The following is a 17644-nucleotide window of genomic DNA, read 5'->3' as shown; positions in this document are numbered from 1 at the left end:
AATTCTGCAGCTCAGGTCTTCAGCTGTCACCAAGTTATCTGCATGATTATTTTAGATGTGACTGCAACCACTGACACCAAAAGATCAGATTTATATCCAAGGAACTAAGATTCTTTGCAATCAGTTCAGCAATGGCAGTTTACATCATCTCTCAGTGGTAGGTCTGTTTCAAAATCATGAAAAGATCAACAAATACAGAGCTCTGCGAAACATTTGTATCAATATGTCAAGAAAATAAATATGTATGTATGGTATATCTATATTGTTTAAAAGAATAATGGCTCCAATAAAAATGATATGTAAATATGGCATACATGCTTGTTGTTTATCCATATTTGTCTAGATCAGTAGATCATATCCATACAGACATAGCTCAATCCAATCTGCATATTTTCAGATACTGAGCTGTCCATATAAAAGAGCCCTGAAGCATATCCACTAAAGTTTTCATATATTAATACATTGCAACTATGGTAATACAGTCAAAGCAATGTTACTTCAATGTTTTATATGATGAATTATTATGTATATAAAAGAAAAAAACAAGAGGCAGAGTACTTGCTTAGTGTGGCAATATAATTGTAAATAAAGTGCATGTACATTCCCTAATCTCAGGAACAAAATTACACACAATCATTAGGTGATAGGCATACAAACATGGGTACAAGTCAAGGTCGGCTTGCTGTGTCAAAAGGCACTGGGGTTGCTGTTGACCTATTTACTAGACAGATTATCACTGACAGTACAAGGAAAACAAAAATACAGTATTGTGCCCCAATGCATTTAGCCCAATAAGGCTTCCTCAGGGGACTGTGTGCAAGATGTTAAATTGCTGGCTGCATATGAGCATATTAAACAAGTAAGTAACCATCATTTGCAAATAGTATTAAAGATAAAAATTCATATACAAAAAATATTATAGGACAAGTTATACAATGTCAAGGCTAACAACATCCTGTCATGACTATAAGTGTGCGTGGTACTTGTAGATACCAAGATATGGAGGCAATACAGTAAATAGTTTAAAGCACATGTGCAAAATATGCCATTAAACTTAATCAATCATATCTGATAATCTGATATCTGACATAAATGTAAAAGGAGAGGTGTATTTGCAGCAGAATTAGGTATGTGTAGTGGTTCCATGCATAAGTTTTCCATTAATACTTAAGGCAGGTATGTTAAAATACCTAAAAAGGGCGCATAAGAAAATTTGAATTTATTCAGCTACAACGCAAACATAGTCGCATAGGAACATAGTAGATAATAGGAAAAGGTAAACCAGTCTCAACAACCACACTAAGCCTCTTGTTTCATTTTTTTATATACATAATATTACTAAGGTGTGCGTCTTGTAGGGGTGATGACTCCATTTATTTCCACAGAGGGCGAACCAGGTTTAGATGGACCTGACCAGGATCGGAGGACAGAACAAGGTGCTCCTGTGTCTAAGAAGTCTGTCAGGAACTGTCTTACTTTTAATGTGATTGTTGGGTTTTCATCAGCCTGGTCAGAGATTTGTAACATAGTGGTGGTGGAGTCTTCCCGTGCCATCCATATGCTTGATGTGGTTTGCCAACCCATTGTATGGGGTACTTTGGGGCAGGGTGGTTGTAATTGTGAGCTGAATGTGGCTGTATTGGCGCGCTATGTGGTTGCTGTTGTACTGACTACTGTTGGTGTGTAGGGCAGTCCCTGGCCCAATGACCTTCCTGTCCAGAGGCAAAACATGCTTGATTCATTCTAACATTTCCATATCCTCTATTGTCATTCCTGTCCTATCTCTCTCTCTTTTCCTCTCCCTACAGATCAACCGACGCTCCCATTAAAACCCGGAGACGTAGTGTTGGTCAAAGCTTTGCACAAGCACAAATCCTTGGCTCGGCCCTTTGAACTTCCGATCACCGTGCAATCCATCACTAGAACAGCTGACCAGTGGAGGACCCACCTGGATACACCCTTCAAGAGTGAAAAAGCTTCTTGATCCACAAGTACCAGCCTGGATGCTTGTCTGCAGTTTTGGAGCCCTGATGATCATATTATGCCTTGTTTAGGTCACAACAACTTGCCACTACCACCCTCAAGATTTGCCCTTCATTTGCCTCCAATCAAGACATAGCCTAAAGAATGACTCTACCCTGTTTATGCAAGGTTTTGAGTATACTGACTGGACTGACTTCAGTGGTAACATGGGAACCTCTTGCCAAAGAAATAGCTCTAGTTTTTGCTTATCTGATATGCATAGTACTCAAGATATGTTAACTTCTTGTTTGATTGCTGTCTCCACTCCAGTCAGTATACTGTTTACAGTCTTTAGCAATATCTACAATGACACTGATGTTACTGAAAGTGACATATGTTTACTTCATAACCCGTATAACTTTGGCAAAAACTGTAAAACCATTGATTCCCCGGAAAAATGTATGATATTTACACATAGTATAAATATTACCCAGGGAGATGTATGTTACCACATGACTTTTAACCCCTCTGAAATATCCCACTGTAGGATGACAGTACTACGGAGAATCACTCAGCTCCCTCAAGTTATACATGCCCAAGTACCTGAAGTTGACTATTTGTATGTAAAAAGGAACAAAGATATGAGGTCAAGTAGTTATCCTTTGTTGAAGGATAAAAAGAGGGAATGAAAGGAGCTGATGAATTTTGCTGAGTCTTGAAGTTAATTATTTTTGTACTTTTGTTATGTTTTGTGGATGACTGAATTATGTTGAAGCTAGTTGTACTCTTCTTATCAGTAAACTAATGTCCACTTCCCCCTTTTTGCCTTGAAACTATCGCTTTCCTCCCTACGGCCATATATCTGTTACTTTGACAAAAATATATTGTTCTAAGAGAACCACAAGGACATCTGTCAAGTCTGCTAATTGTCTGTAGTCGTGTGATCATGCACTGATTATGCCTTTGAACTGTTATATAAACTGTGTGCAAACAATAAAGTTTTAAGAGTGATCTAACCACAAATTAAGTTGCGTGTGTTACATTCTTCCAGCGCTGTAAACAGAAGCTATCAGAAAGAGGGAAAAATAATTCTGGGATCAATAGGAGATCACCCTAACACTAATATCAGGGCCTGTAGCCTCATCTGACTTATAGAATTTGATTAGCACACGTATCCATTGTTAGTCATACCTTTTATATGATGAAAATCACTCTAAAACAAGTATGTTGATTATATAATGTTTTTTCAGGGTTCAAAAATATAGTATATGGTTTCAAAAACTAAAATAAGTATCAATAAAGGGGAAGGGGAACAATTCAAGCCCCAGCGTAGTAGGAAAATAAATCTAGCATACGTTAACAGCCATTTCGATATATAAAGCCAGAATTTTGAAAAGAAAGCACGTGTAAATAATTTAGTCAGTCACTATCTTATCAGATGCTGTTCATGCAAACCAAGCTACAATTAGGGTTGGTAGGCAGGTAAAAGGAGTGGTCCTCATGCCAAACACATTCTTAGGACAAAAGGTTAACACTTTAACACTATTTTCTGAAAATTGCTTTTTAATAATAATATAATTATTATTTCTGTACACTGAGCTGTGCATGCAGAAATAGAGCACCTTGGTGTACCTTATGGAAAAGCCTTTGTTTTTAAACCTTGTTTTATATCTTCCATTTGAAATGGTAAAATTCTTTGAAGAATCTCTTACTTGCCTGCCTTGGTTCATGCATTCTGGGCAGAAGATTTAACTGTTAGAAGTAATGTCATAATGACTTGTGCCAGATGTTATGAATACTAGGTCTGAAGTACTGATATATATTGGTCAGTCACTAGCTCTTGCTGTGGTGCTGTGTCCTATTTCCCCCTATTATCTTTTCACAATAAGCTTTTGAGTTCCTGTTATTGTGAACAAAATGTTGTTTTGAACATTGGACGCATGGATAGCAGGTAGCCAAGTATGGCTTTAATTTATTGGTGGTGAGACTTTTGCTTTAGATTGGCATGTCAGCATCCAGCATGATTTACCTAGGACAGGTGGTAGGGGCCAATCCCCAGGCAGTCAAATGTTATTAGGTTCAAGAAACTTTTGTGTTCATGAAGGAGTTTGCCCCAACTGTCTATGATTGGAGAGCGAAGTCGATATTGGACAACAAAAATTTGTGCAGTTATTCTCTCAAGTAGCATCCAATCTGTTGGTGTAGGAAGAGGTTCACCTGGAAAACTGTCTACTGTTACTTACTGGGGAGTCAGAATTCTTTGTTTTTTTCTTTCTCCTTGTTCATCAACAAGGAGTCCCTTTTCAAATGTCCTTTTTAAAATCAAGTGATACGTCTTTGGGGGACTCCACTAGTGAATTTGACAGTTTAGAGTGATGCTCAGGGGCCTATCGCCTGTGCCTAATCCTGTCCCTTTGTTGATCTATATTTTCCATTGATCCTTTGTTGACTAATCAAAATCAAAAAGAGAGGAAGTTGTAGTATTGGCAATCATACATTGTTGCTCCAGAACTGATGAAAGCACTGCCTTTTCCATCAGAAATGTCCTTATATATGGCCAGTCCAAACATTTGCTGTCTAAATTTAAGGGTCTGGACATCTAAAATCAGAGGCTACAGGCAGCAGATTAAATTCACAGGAATGACAAGACACTGGGTATGGTCTCACCATTCCATGGTGAGACAATTTCCCAGGACATCATTTAGGATCATCAAGCAAAAAAGTATTTCTCCAGTGTTAGATTCAGTGATGGTCTGACATCATAAAAAGAACGTTTTCAGAAATACGTTCTCTTTCTTTTGAACCTTTCATTCTACAAGTACCAGTGCTTTTATTACCAATCTTGAAGAGTAGGCATGCTTAATGGGGAAACACCACCAATTGTGGCATACTATCAAGTCCCTATGGAGGAACAGTGTGTCATAGATCAAAGCAGAGCTAGGGAATCTAGTCCTCATTAGCTTCTTTTGTTTGTTCAAAGAACATTATCCCAGAGGCATTGTGTAAATATGTATTTTTTATTTTATTATGTATTTATTTATGAATTTGTGTAAATATGTATTTTTCTAAATGTGAATTTTAAAAAATTCAGTATAGATTTTTTATGTTTCTCTTCTTTATTGACACAACACCATCTACTAGTGGTCAACAACCATTCACAAATGATTATTTAAAGGCAAATGAGAAAGTTACCCATCATTAAATAAATTGTTTTCCATTTCAAGTTAACATTTTAAAAATAAAACACAATAATTGTATTTATTCATGTTGATTTAGTTGGCTTTCTGTTTATTGCATCTTTGAATGTTAGCAGTGACAGCTGCATTTTGTGCCTTAGGTTTATACTTGAATGAATGTAGTTTTTCCAGGTAAAAGAGGTTATCTTGGTTTATATTAAGATTTGTTTATATTCAGGTATTTTCAGTATTTTGCCTTTTTGATAAATACAGAAAATGGAAAAAGAAATAAAATGAGGGAAATGAATAAAAGTTGAATAAAAGTAGTTATAAACTGGAAACAGAGAGACAAAGAGGTAAATAAAACAAAGGCAAAATAACAATGAAATGTTAGATTTAACTTGTAATGTTGCCACCACCTCCCCCATCTATAGAGGATTGATGCTGTTCATTTATAACTTCTATAAAAAAAGAATCCAGACAATATTGCTTTTTTGTTTGAATATGCTAAGTTGCCTAAGGATAGAAACGCTATTCAATTCCACAGTCATAAAGGTACAAGGCCTCAAGAGGAAAATCATGAATGTAACTTGACTGTCGGTCTGCATTCACATTGTCATAAGTATGCCTTGGGACACAAAGCATTGTTTAATCTTTAGCAAACATTATCAAGTTAAAGCACATTGCATATGAAAACACACAGCAAATAAACTCCATATTTTAAAAGAAAATGTGTACATTTAAATTGTACATATTATTGATATACAAGATCACAGACATGTGTTGTAAAATGATCCATATCCAAAAGAAAGAAATTCAAAAATCATAGCTGTGTAGAAGTAGAAGTATTAAAGTGAAAGTATTATCCATAAAAAAATCATATTACGTCCATGTATGCTAATTATAATGCATAATATGTACATACTAATGTGTAAATGTGATAGTTACATAAATTAGTTCTCAGCGGTCACAGTTTGGTATCTTACAGAGCCTTATTGTGCTTTTATTCCATAAACAAGGGTCAAAAATACTTCCTTGACTGAGATGCCGGCTTAGAGACAATACAAATTTATATACGTTCTAATGCCAATGTGGTTGTGAAAACAGACCGGCTCTTGCTGCAGTCTCTCACCTTAAGATTTCCTACAAAATTCCAACTTTGCAGTCACTAAGAAAATGAAAACTAAGGAAATGCTTTCTCTTGACTACAGCTGAATGATGATACCATCTTAACCTATGCAGTCATTGACTGCATTTCAAGTATAGCTCTTTAGGTAAAAACATTTAGAAAAATGATACTGTTTTTTAAATGTGTGACATGTCAGGGATTTACCCATGCAAACCTAAATATTTAGGAAAATGCACCTAAACAGCTCAAAAAAAAATACTTTCACCAAATTGCAAAGAAGCTGTGAAGTACAACTTATGGTTATGTGTAACCAGTTGGTTTACTTTGGTAAGTTTAGGTAGGTATGAAATAAATGGGTTAAGTCGAAAACCTAAGTTTGAGTTTTTAACTTGTGTTGATTTTTTTCCATTATAACTAGCAAATTAAAGGTAATACAAAAAGGGAGTGTACTGTTTAGAAGTTTTTATCTAGCTCAAAATTCTTTAGTATTGCTTAGAGTAGGAAATCAATAGCCAGATTTTACTACTATCCAGGCTTTGTTAGGGAGATTTTATCTATCACAGTGAAAACAGTTTCCCCAATCTGGAATTGGAAAAAAAAGTAAAACAACAGAATTAAAAAGCTCTGTCTTAACATTTAATGGATGCAAAAAAACAGATTCCACCCTCTACTTTTAAAAACCATGTAACTATGAATTTGAGCCACTCTAAATAGCAGCAGTCTCAAATAGCCTTGGAGACTTAGACCAACACCATGACAGGTTCCATAAGTGGTATAGATCTGCTTGAGGTCCAGGTTGATTTTTCTGTCTAACAACTCCTTGAAGAACACTGGTTCTTAGGAAGCATTGCATGAAGGGTCATTTTAATAACTAAAGCATCAACTAGAGGGGCTACATAAAAAAAACTAAACTTAAGTGGGTGCAATTTGCCATTTGCCCTGGCAGAGAGGCAGACCAAAAAGACGACAGAAGCAGAAAAGTTTCATAATTTTTTGTGTTGCAGATTTTAGTAGCATCAACATATTGATCAAGGAAAAGCGCAACGCAGATAGAGAAGAAAATGGTATTTACTTTTTTTTTTGGGGTGCATGTGTCTAATAAATTGCACATCTGTTCAAGGATAATAATGAAAGTGATAATAATCAGCAGATCCATTAACATGTTTCTGGAAAGAGGAAATCAACCTTACCATACAATGGTAAGGTACAATGGTCATGAAGAACTAGCATTGCTACTTCCACATTTTGATTTTGTCTATAATTGAGCAGCCAGTTTATAATGAATTGGTTTCCTTACAATGCAAATTAATGTGGGACATCAAATTGTTATTAGGGTCTTTGGGCTAATTTCTGCTAGAATGCCCAAAAATTAAAAAAAAAAATGCATTAGTACTTGCTTTGCTTATTTAAATTCTGTGCTTTTAAAAATGTGGTGCTATTAAGGAAAACTGCAAAGCAGTTCAATAATGCATGTGATATGCTTTGCCACATGTAAACAAGTTAGCACAACTCACAAGTAGGAACAAATTGGTTATCAAGAGTACTGAATGTCACATTGATGTTGGAACAGGAAAGAAAAAAGCTGAAAGAATTGAGGATTTTTTTCAGTTTTTGTAAAATGTCTGCCTGCATTTCTCTATACCTTAGCTTTAACATAGTTACAAATTTCTTCTGTTTAGAATTGGCAATCCAGGTAGTTAACAATTTTTACAAAAATGATTCTGAACACAGAAATATTAAAAAACTTCACATACAGGAATATGAACATTTTAACAAGGATCAATAAAACATAGTACTATAATTACTTTTATTGTACTTCTGCAATTTGTCTTATTTATTTTGGAATCAAAACATGTTTCCAGCACAAGGCAAGGCACAAAAAAAAATAATAAAATGAAAGAAATGCTAAAAAAGTGTGAAAAATAAAATATAAAATGACAATTGCAAATAAACAGCTTAGAAAGTAAAGAAAAGTTTTATTTAAGGATGGTTAAGCTTATTGTAATAGACAATGGATAATGATATTTACTCTCATGTGCACTGCAGCTCATTCTAAGCAGCAAAGTCAGATTACAATATGTGGCCAGCAGAACCTATTAGAGTGTTCTGCTTAGCACTATGATCAGGAGAGGCAGTTTTGTCATATGACTGAACTTCACCTCTGGCACTTTTTAAACATCAATATTTTTTCAGTTTCCTTCTGCTTTGCTGTCTTCAGAGTCCTGAAGCTGGTGGAGTATGGAGTGCACATCCCTGAAGAATACATAAGAGGGCTGTTGGGAGATGTAGTTCTGGTTCAGGTGGGACACACCTGCTGAGCTCCCAGCATGTCACTATCCAAGAATAATTTAAATCTGCTTTAGATGCCTCAACAGAGAAAGTAAACATTGTTTCTAGTTGCATAAACAAGGTGAAATGACAAATGAAATGTTAAGACATGCAAGAGGTTTGGTGGTACATTTTAAAGTACCTGGACATACTATTTAAATCCTGCAGATCCCATGTGTAATAAACAGTGCAATCAGACCTTAGTGTACAGAAGTATATGTACTGGTATTTCTACAAAGCAGCTGTGGGTTTTAATTACTATTGCGCTGCTTGAATCTTTCCCATTTCCATTTGGATAAGAACTGATAATGGATCCCTAAATCACTTAATTATTTTTGATAGCTGATTTTGTTTGTGATGTGAACACTTTTCTAAATAGCTTTGATCCCTCATTAACACTGCAAGCAATTATAACCAATTATGGATCACACAAATAAAATGTAATGTGTATTGTCAGATTTTGCTAAAATATATAGAGCAAAAAGGAAAAAAAAATAATAAGCAATGTGATCAATATACTGGCAATGGTACACTTAATGTTAGTTTTAAAAGGGACATAATTTATTGTAATTAGTAGTAAAGTCTACACACCAAAAATCAGGTTTTTAAAATTATATTGCTATGTGTAACCCGCCTGAAAGATAAAAATGTAAAAACTAATGGATGGCAGGTGTTTAGATGTACAAACAGGCCACCGCAAAGTTCTTACTTGTCACCTGAAATTTGATGGAAGCACAGGGTATATACAGCACAAACAAAACACATTTAGGATTCAGGATTTCTCCACTCATTTTTGTTTTCAGTTAATTAAAAGAAAAAAATGAAATTTAGTAAGTGAGTTGTTTTTTGTTTTATTTCAAAGTAATGTGACTATTGCATCTTCACATGTTCCAACTACCTTATTTTTCTTGTATTATCCATAGAGCTTTGTAGCTAAAAACAGATCATAGAATACCAACTGACCTCTTAACATGAAATATAATCTGTCAGCTTCTATGTGTAAAATATTTGGAAATTCAGTGCAAAAACAAATTCTATTTAGGAAGAAATAGGAAGCTAAAATATCAAAAAATATAAAATATAAAAAACACACACTAAAACAATACAAAACAATGATAAGGTTTTTTTCTTTCAAACAGACTGCCATTTTTTTTATCTTCTCTTCCGGGAAATGAACGGTCATGCTTGTTTGGGTGAATATTTGGCATGTGTATTGTGGTCTCCCGACTTATTGGAAATTGGATTAGAGCACAGCAGGGCACCACTTGCTCGTCCTACCCCTTGGGTTTTCTTCTGGTTTACCATGGATTATATTGTATCCCACACTACACTAAATCTAGCTGACAGATTTACAATATAAAATAACATATGCATATAAAATTATTATTAAATGTAAAACAAAATAAAGCTTTGCAATGATTTTACTGCATATTTTTCATAAACAAGGACTTGATTAGTAAGACACTGCAATCTTTAGAGATAACGGAGTAAATGAATAACTATGGAACAACCATTATTAATAAAGACACAATACATATAATATATTTAATATGGATCTATACAAACATGAGCAGGAATGCTCCCCGAGGTCACTAATAACAGATTTTTGATCAGCAGCATTGTTAACAATAAAAATGACAATTTTATGTTTTATACAGTAATATTCATATGAATGCACTCTTAGATCAATGCCTATATTACACAGGTTCCAGTGAGAGAGTTCTAGGAAATTATGCTTTTGGAGTATTGGATATAGAAGATTGAATAGAATATATATAGAATATTGGAGTATAGAAGCTTATGGACACCTAAAAGCAATAATAATTTGCTCTTTACTATTAAGCAGAGTTAATAGAAAGCAAAAAGAAAAATAATAATACTATCGATAATAACGTTCCTCTTCAGTCTTCAACTAAGACTCCCCGAAGTCATGGTTTCTATGGCAACAGTAGGCCTTCTAATGTAAACAAGCACAAACTGATTGAGACTTCACAGACTCTGAAGGACCTTTTATTAACCAAATTAGCAATGCAGTCACTGAGGATATGATTGAGTTTTATTTTAAACCCCTGGTGACCACCTCACAGCCACTGCCACCACCACTCAATAGGGAGTCACAGGCATAGAGATGCAGCCATTTATTTCATAATGCCACTGCTCCTTGTGTCTGGCAGAAACAAAGCATTTCAACATCCCTTTACTCATTGGATAACAGGCGGCCATGAGAGACAGCTTTTCTTGCAGTGCCGTTTCAAATCATTCCTCATGTTATGACTGTTGTGGCTGCTTATGTATGGTGGGCAGGAATATGGCTGTAAATATGGAAAGGCTCCCTGGGCACTAACTCATAGATACCCATTTGTTTCCATCAGCACAGAGCAGGATTTTAGCCATTCCAGCTTGTTTGTCTCCACACATGCTCTTTATTCAGCTGCTCACCCCTCTCAACTACACTGCACTTCTAATTCTGCTGTAGGTAAGTGTTCCTGCTCTATAATAACCATAACACTGTAAAAAGTGTTATGTACATATACACTGTATGTATATATATATTGTTTTATATAATATATATATATATATATATATTTATTTTTATATATATATATATATATATATATATATCAGTATATATATTGTAACAAGGTGAGATACATGATGCCAAATTTGCAGGGTATCATCATCTGCCCCTAGAGAAGAGAATAATGGGACTGGATAGGGCTGTTAGAAATTCTACAGTTTATTTGGGATTCCCTGTGAGAGAAACAATGGAAAATTTGTTTGTGTAAGAGCTTTTTTGTGAGTAAAAGTAGACAACCAAAGAAAAAAACTTAGTGTAGCAATGGAGAGCTTCTTAGTAAAGGTGATGAACTGAGGTTCATACAATATCCCTTACCAGGGACTGTGCCAACCCTGATTATACAGAAGCAAAAAACAAAATGGACAATTTTTTGTTTTGCAAGTTTCTTCTCTGCGCCATCTAACTTCATGGTATTATGTACATTTGATTTTGCATTACTATGATTATGTATTCTATGAGTGTTATCATTGAATACAATTAGCACCATTGCCTATAAAAAAACCCACATGTCCATTTTGTTTTTTTTGCTTTAATAAAAGTAGGCAATGCATCCTTAAATTGGAACCAAAGTATAATGTACCCCTGTGCAGTGAGTGCATTTTGAAGCTAATCCCCCATTTTATATATATATAAATATATATATATATTTATATTTATATTGTGTATATTTATCTCCCACTAATCTTTTTTTTGAGTAGTACACATTTTCTACTAGCTATTGTTTTTTGTAATGCAGCAGCATACCAGGGTTGGCCAGCATACCTGGGTGACGCTGCATATGCCTGCTTTCACTTCAGAAAAGGGTATATATTGGATCTGATTTCTTAAAACTCTCTAAGTCTAGAGAATATACTTTATCATGGGAGAACCTGAGTGATCCAACAAACCTAGAATGGATCTTGTCCAGCACTGTAAATAAGTAATAGTAAATGATTTTTAGGAACTTAATTTCAGGTTTATAGGATCATCCAAGTTCTCCCATGATATATTATTTTCTCCAGTCTTGGGGAGCTTTAATACATCAGGCTCACTGGGTCTCATTGCTTATGTTTAGCATTGCCTTGCTTTGTGACAAAGTTAATAAATGTCCCCCTCTGAGCCTTTTGAGGATGCATTGTTTACCAGTAGATGCTGCTAAAAAGGTCAGTGACTTGTGTTAAAGCTCTTCTACTAATTGCCTTAAGGATGTAATAGTGAAGGAAAGAGTAACAAGGATCAAAATAAATATCATGATGCATCTGTTGCTTGAATTGACACTTGAGTCCGCCTGTATCATAATTCACTTACCTCCTAATACTGTCAGTAAGTCTATTTTTTTCCAGCTTCCTTTAAAGAGACAATGTCATCAAGAAAAACGTCATTATCTTACATAAATAAGGTATCTGCAGTTCTCAAAAAGAAAAATGTCAGTTCTGACAACACATATTGATAATACATTTATAAAATCTCTGCAGGAACTGGACTAATGTAGGTTATTTTAGGGGCTATTTGTATAAAATTCTGGAGATGTGGTAATTTTGATTTTTACAGACCTTTGCAGTTGTGTGAAAATGTTTAGATATATCCAACAATCATATATCTTTTCTCTTTTAGCCTCTTTTACAACACAGTTAAGTGAAGCTTCCATCTTCTTCCAATGCCTTTGGTAATAGTTGGTAAGTACTTACAAGGCTGTGTATATTCTTCAAAGCCGGTTCATGCTTTCTTTTCAGTGTTGGTTTCTAGTTCTGTTTTAGGGCGAGTTTTCTCTTTTATAGAATATTTTTCTACATTTTACCTCACTGCCTTTCCCAGTGACATTGTTACCAGAGCAGGAAAATTTATGGTCTGTTCTCACAGACAATTTATCTTAGCTACATACCGTACAGTAATCTGACCTTAAGAGAAAATGACCAGATGATGCATTACCAAAAGCATATAAAAGGTATATATCTCAAGCATTTGCTAATTCTTTATTCAAATATAATTTGTTAAAGAAGTTATCACATCTTTTTATGTTAAGGGGTCACTCAGGGTTCAACAAAGCAGAAGTGACACTTTTGTTGCTTTAATGAAGTAAACAAGGAAAGAAAAATGTGCCATGAAATCACTATTTGACAAAAATATGAAACCTTAGAGACTCAACATAAATCACGTTCATTAGCAAATGTACAAGCAATTGAATAATCCCACATAGGGTACTTTCATCCCAGTGGAAAAGGAGTATTTGGGTCAATGTGGCATCTGCGTGCCATTTAATATCACCTCTGTTGCCAGTAAAACCGGGGGGATGATAATTTCCCATCTCCCCTCTTTCCCTATATAATAAAAAGTAAGATATTCCATGAGAATGATCTTATATATTTTCTGTGAATAGAGGGCCTTGTAGACTGTTTCCAAGAGTGGAACACAGGATTCAACCCCCTTTACAAACCTTAAATCACAGGGTTACTATAGGTCTTTAACAGAAAGGTATAATGATATAGTAGGAAACGTCATTGTTGAAACGTCATGGTCATTCGAAACCATACAATCAGCTATAAATATTGCTATAAGGTAATTTAGTATCAATCAGAAATACTTTTTTAAACAAAGGATGAGAAAAGGCTAAAACCTCCCCTATCCCCAAAGCTATTATTTCCAAGATAGGTTGGTAATATTTCTCCAATGGGACACAGACAAAAAAATGTCAGGGGTTTTAAATTTAATTAGAAATCAACCTAAAATTTTTGATGTCAAACCATTGGGCAAGAGCCACAAGAATCATCATGGTATGTTATGTGTAGTTACCGTACTTGATAAACGCATGACCTGGAACAGTATTAAAGGATGCATTTCTAGACTTCTATCTTGCCTCATAGTCATGTGACTTGTGATGTAATGTCAAAATAATGTCAAAATTGCTTTCTGTAGGAACAAACACACAGCTGGTCTAGAAAATATCTCCTACCATAATCTTTGTTGGCTAAATGGTTTGTTTGTATCTTTTTGGTGGTGTCTTTTTTTTGGGGGGGGTGGGGTGTTTTACCTTTTTTGATATGCTTTTCTTGCATGAATGGTAATGTAAAGAGCACAAAAATGAAAGCTGACCCTGAAATTACTGACCCTTTCCTGTGGTATTTCCTCAGATACTAACATAGTTTGATCTCTCTTTAACAGGGCTGTCTAACTACAGTTTTCAAGAGCCAGGATCTTCACACATTTGGTATATTTATCATATTGTAGCAGCTGCAAATTTATTAAGATGTGATTTAACGTCAGAAAGAACTACTTTTAATAAAATCCTGGTCCGTTTGTGACCATTAAGTACTAGAGGTGGACAGGACATTTTTAATTCACAGTCTCTTCCAATCTTCTGCGTTACTGCATATATTAAATATAACGCAGAGCTCTTTAGTGATGTCAGTGGCCAAAAGTTGACCCCCAATTATTTAAATAATCTGTTGATTTAGAACTTGGAACAATACAATTTATTGTATGCTATTGGTTTAAAACAGTTGTTTTTTTTTATAATGGGAGCTGTTGAAAATCAGACAATTTTTTTTACAGAAATCCAGGTAACTTGAGTGCTTTTTCTTGGAAACTTTTTTTTTCCCAAGATATCGTCTCTCCTCCTATTATGACAACATGTTTGCATTTCTTGTTCAAAGGATAGAAGCCTGTAGTGCAGACCTAAAACCTGCCCAAGGGATAATAGAGAGGCATGCCAACTGATGAAAACATGGAGCCAAAAAGTCACTAATCATTTTGGTGCAGAGCACTTGGTTTGGGAGAATCCATTTTCTTAGGTATTCTTCCTTTAATTGATACCAACAACAATGGAGGAGTATTTTTTTTTTTTTTACAGAAACAAATCAGCCATTTTATTGCTTTGGTTGTCTGCAAGCATTCTTTACAAATACTGAATACCCAAACATTACACAATTGCAAAATAGAACAGTGAATATATTTTCCACCTCATAATCACCTGCAATGCATAATAAAACACACAATTCCACCTGTAGCTTTTTCATCCAGGTATATAGAACCAATATAACAGCAATGGCACAGGTGGAATTGTGTGTTTTATTATCTCTGCACTTCATTGAGAGTGAAAGGGTGTTATGAATTAACACTAGGGGGTCACAGCGTTCACAATTACAGCAACTGAGTTACTTGTGGATACATGTTGAAATTTGCTTGATAACTTTTTTAAATAGAAGATTTTTAGTAATTCTTCTTGGTGAACATATAAAGTTGATTGATTAAAGCTACATAAACAAAGCATATTTATACGACTTGATAGATTTGGAATACTGTGTCCTTCTGAGGAAGCCTGCGGGTGAAACGCGTCAAGGACTCAACAGTACAAACTGTTCATTGGATATACATATATTCTGGAAATATAATCAATGTATGTATCGATGCATTTTTTGTGATATGGTTTTAAAAGCAATGGCAACAAGCACCAACAAAAATCCTGATATACCTCATATAAATTGGGGTTTGTCAAATGATATGTATAAGGACGTGGTGCTCTTATTGTTAGTTTCCCACCAAAACTAATCTAATTGGATGTAAAAAAAATTCAGTTATCATGTTTTCTTCTGGTCCATGGTACATACCAAATATGTACAAATCAAAAAGTAAATTAAAATGCAAAAAAAAAAGCTATAGCCATAAACTTTTACATAACACTTTACATAACACATACAAAAGTTATGAGTCAATGTTGCAAAAGACATAAATTATAAATTATGTAATTTTTTTAATGAAGCTGTAAAAAGATATAAAACCACCAAGGTAACCAAGGTAAACATTTAGCGGCAAACATAGTTTTGGACAAGAAAAAATGCTCTGAAAATAATTTTGACTTGGGTCTGGCTTTAATGCAGCAACCAAGTACCATGAGCTTGCGGCTTTATTTGTCACAGCTCTGGCACACTGCACTAATGTTGCATAAAAGGTAAACTAAATCTGATCACTGCGTTTACTGGTGTTTAAGTGGCACTCAACAAGCCTGTAAATTGAATATTTACTTTAGTGCTATTGCATCCTTATAATAAAGAAAATATATGGCTTCCCTGAAGGTGTTTTTTTTATGTTTGAATGTAAAACTGTAAATATGGAATTAGATATAAAGTTTAAACACACAGTTCAACATAGGTTAATTACATACAGCACCTTTTAGGATATGCATTTAAAGTGTAATTTTGTGTAGTTAGGTTGACTTTATTCTTTCTGTTAAATCTAAATAGACACTTTCTGAGGTGCACTGAAGCTTAAAAAAAACACCACCTCAAATATCACAATATATTTAAAAGAAAATAGACATTTACAATTTGTGTTTATGTTTTTTTCCTTTTGTTGTTGTTTTGTGTGGACATCTCCAAACACTTAAAAAATAGAAGGGTTGTGAAGCTAATAAAAAAAATAGGCATTGGGGATACAATTTGTGAAGAATAAGTAGCTGCACAAGGAGATTAAAAGATCAAATTATTTCACATATGGGTCAGGAAAATTAAGGGACTAGCCCACTCTATCCAGAACACTAGTCTTCATCAGTCATTCTTTTGATTTTGCGATTTGAAAAAACTTTCAACAACTAAGAAAATACACATATACCAGGTAAAACCCTATAGACATATTGGTTCCCTGGGCAATTTGTGGTTCCCTGAATTAGTTTCTGTTATTTTGACTTTAAATCTTTAATACCCAGTTAAATTCTGTGCTTCTAGAAAAAACATCCAGCTTTTTCCTAAAGCAATCTATGGTACTTACTGAAACTACTTCCTGAGGGAGCCTATTCCACATTTTCACAGACCTTACAGTGAAGAATCCCTTCCTTATCCAGAGCCTAAACTTCTCTTCCTCCAGACGCAAAGAGTGCCCTCTTGTCCATTTTAATGATCTTAAAGAGAATAATCAGGAAGATTCCTATTCACCCATTCCTTTTACTAGTTTAGTTGCCCTTCTTTGCACTGTCTTCAATTCCACATCATCCTTTTTGTAAACTGGTGCCCAAAACTGGACTGCATATTCCAGATCATGTCTGACCAATGCTTTGTACAGGGGCAAGATTATGTCTTCATCTCTGCAGTCTTTTCCTCTTTTCACAAAAATCTTTTACGCCCTACAGGATGGCCCATGGTCTCCTATATTGACACTTATATACGTTTCGTTGTTATAGAACTCCCATCTTACCTACAAGACACGATTGATGTTCCACCCAATACCATTATTGCAACAACAGACATAGAATCTTTATATAAGTGCATTCCACATACCCTAGGCATACATACCATCTCCAAATGTCTTGATGAGGCCTACCTCACAGAAGGAATTCATCTTTGCATTACTCACCTACATTCTTAACAGGAACATTTTTACCTTTGACGGGAACATCTATCTTCAAATGCAAGACGTTGCTATGTGGATTCGATGCGCACTGTCATATGTAAATCTATTTCTAACAGGCTCCATAATACTTAATTCCTCTGTTCTTCTAGTTTT

The 17644-nt window shown here is 34.8% G+C and overlaps 1 long non-coding RNA gene across 1 annotated transcript; it reads left to right on the top strand.

Moving 5' to 3' along the window:
- The first annotated feature begins 10597 nt into the window (after positions 1–10597).
- On the top strand, positions 10598–14464 carry LOC140339220 (uncharacterized). Its single transcript, XR_011922405.1, has 3 exons — positions 10598–11071; positions 12767–12828; positions 14312–14464. It is a non-coding gene; the product is annotated as an uncharacterized lncRNA (long non-coding RNA).
- The last annotated feature ends 3180 nt before the right edge of the window (positions 14465–17644 follow it).

The sequence above is a fragment of the Pyxicephalus adspersus genome, chromosome 10 (assembly GCF_032062135.1).
Source record: "Pyxicephalus adspersus chromosome 10, UCB_Pads_2.0, whole genome shotgun sequence".
Classification (NCBI taxonomy): Eukaryota; Metazoa; Chordata; class Amphibia; order Anura; family Pyxicephalidae; genus Pyxicephalus; species Pyxicephalus adspersus.
Note: the sequence above shows the minus strand (reverse complement) of the source record. Positions and strands in the feature narration are given on the sequence as shown.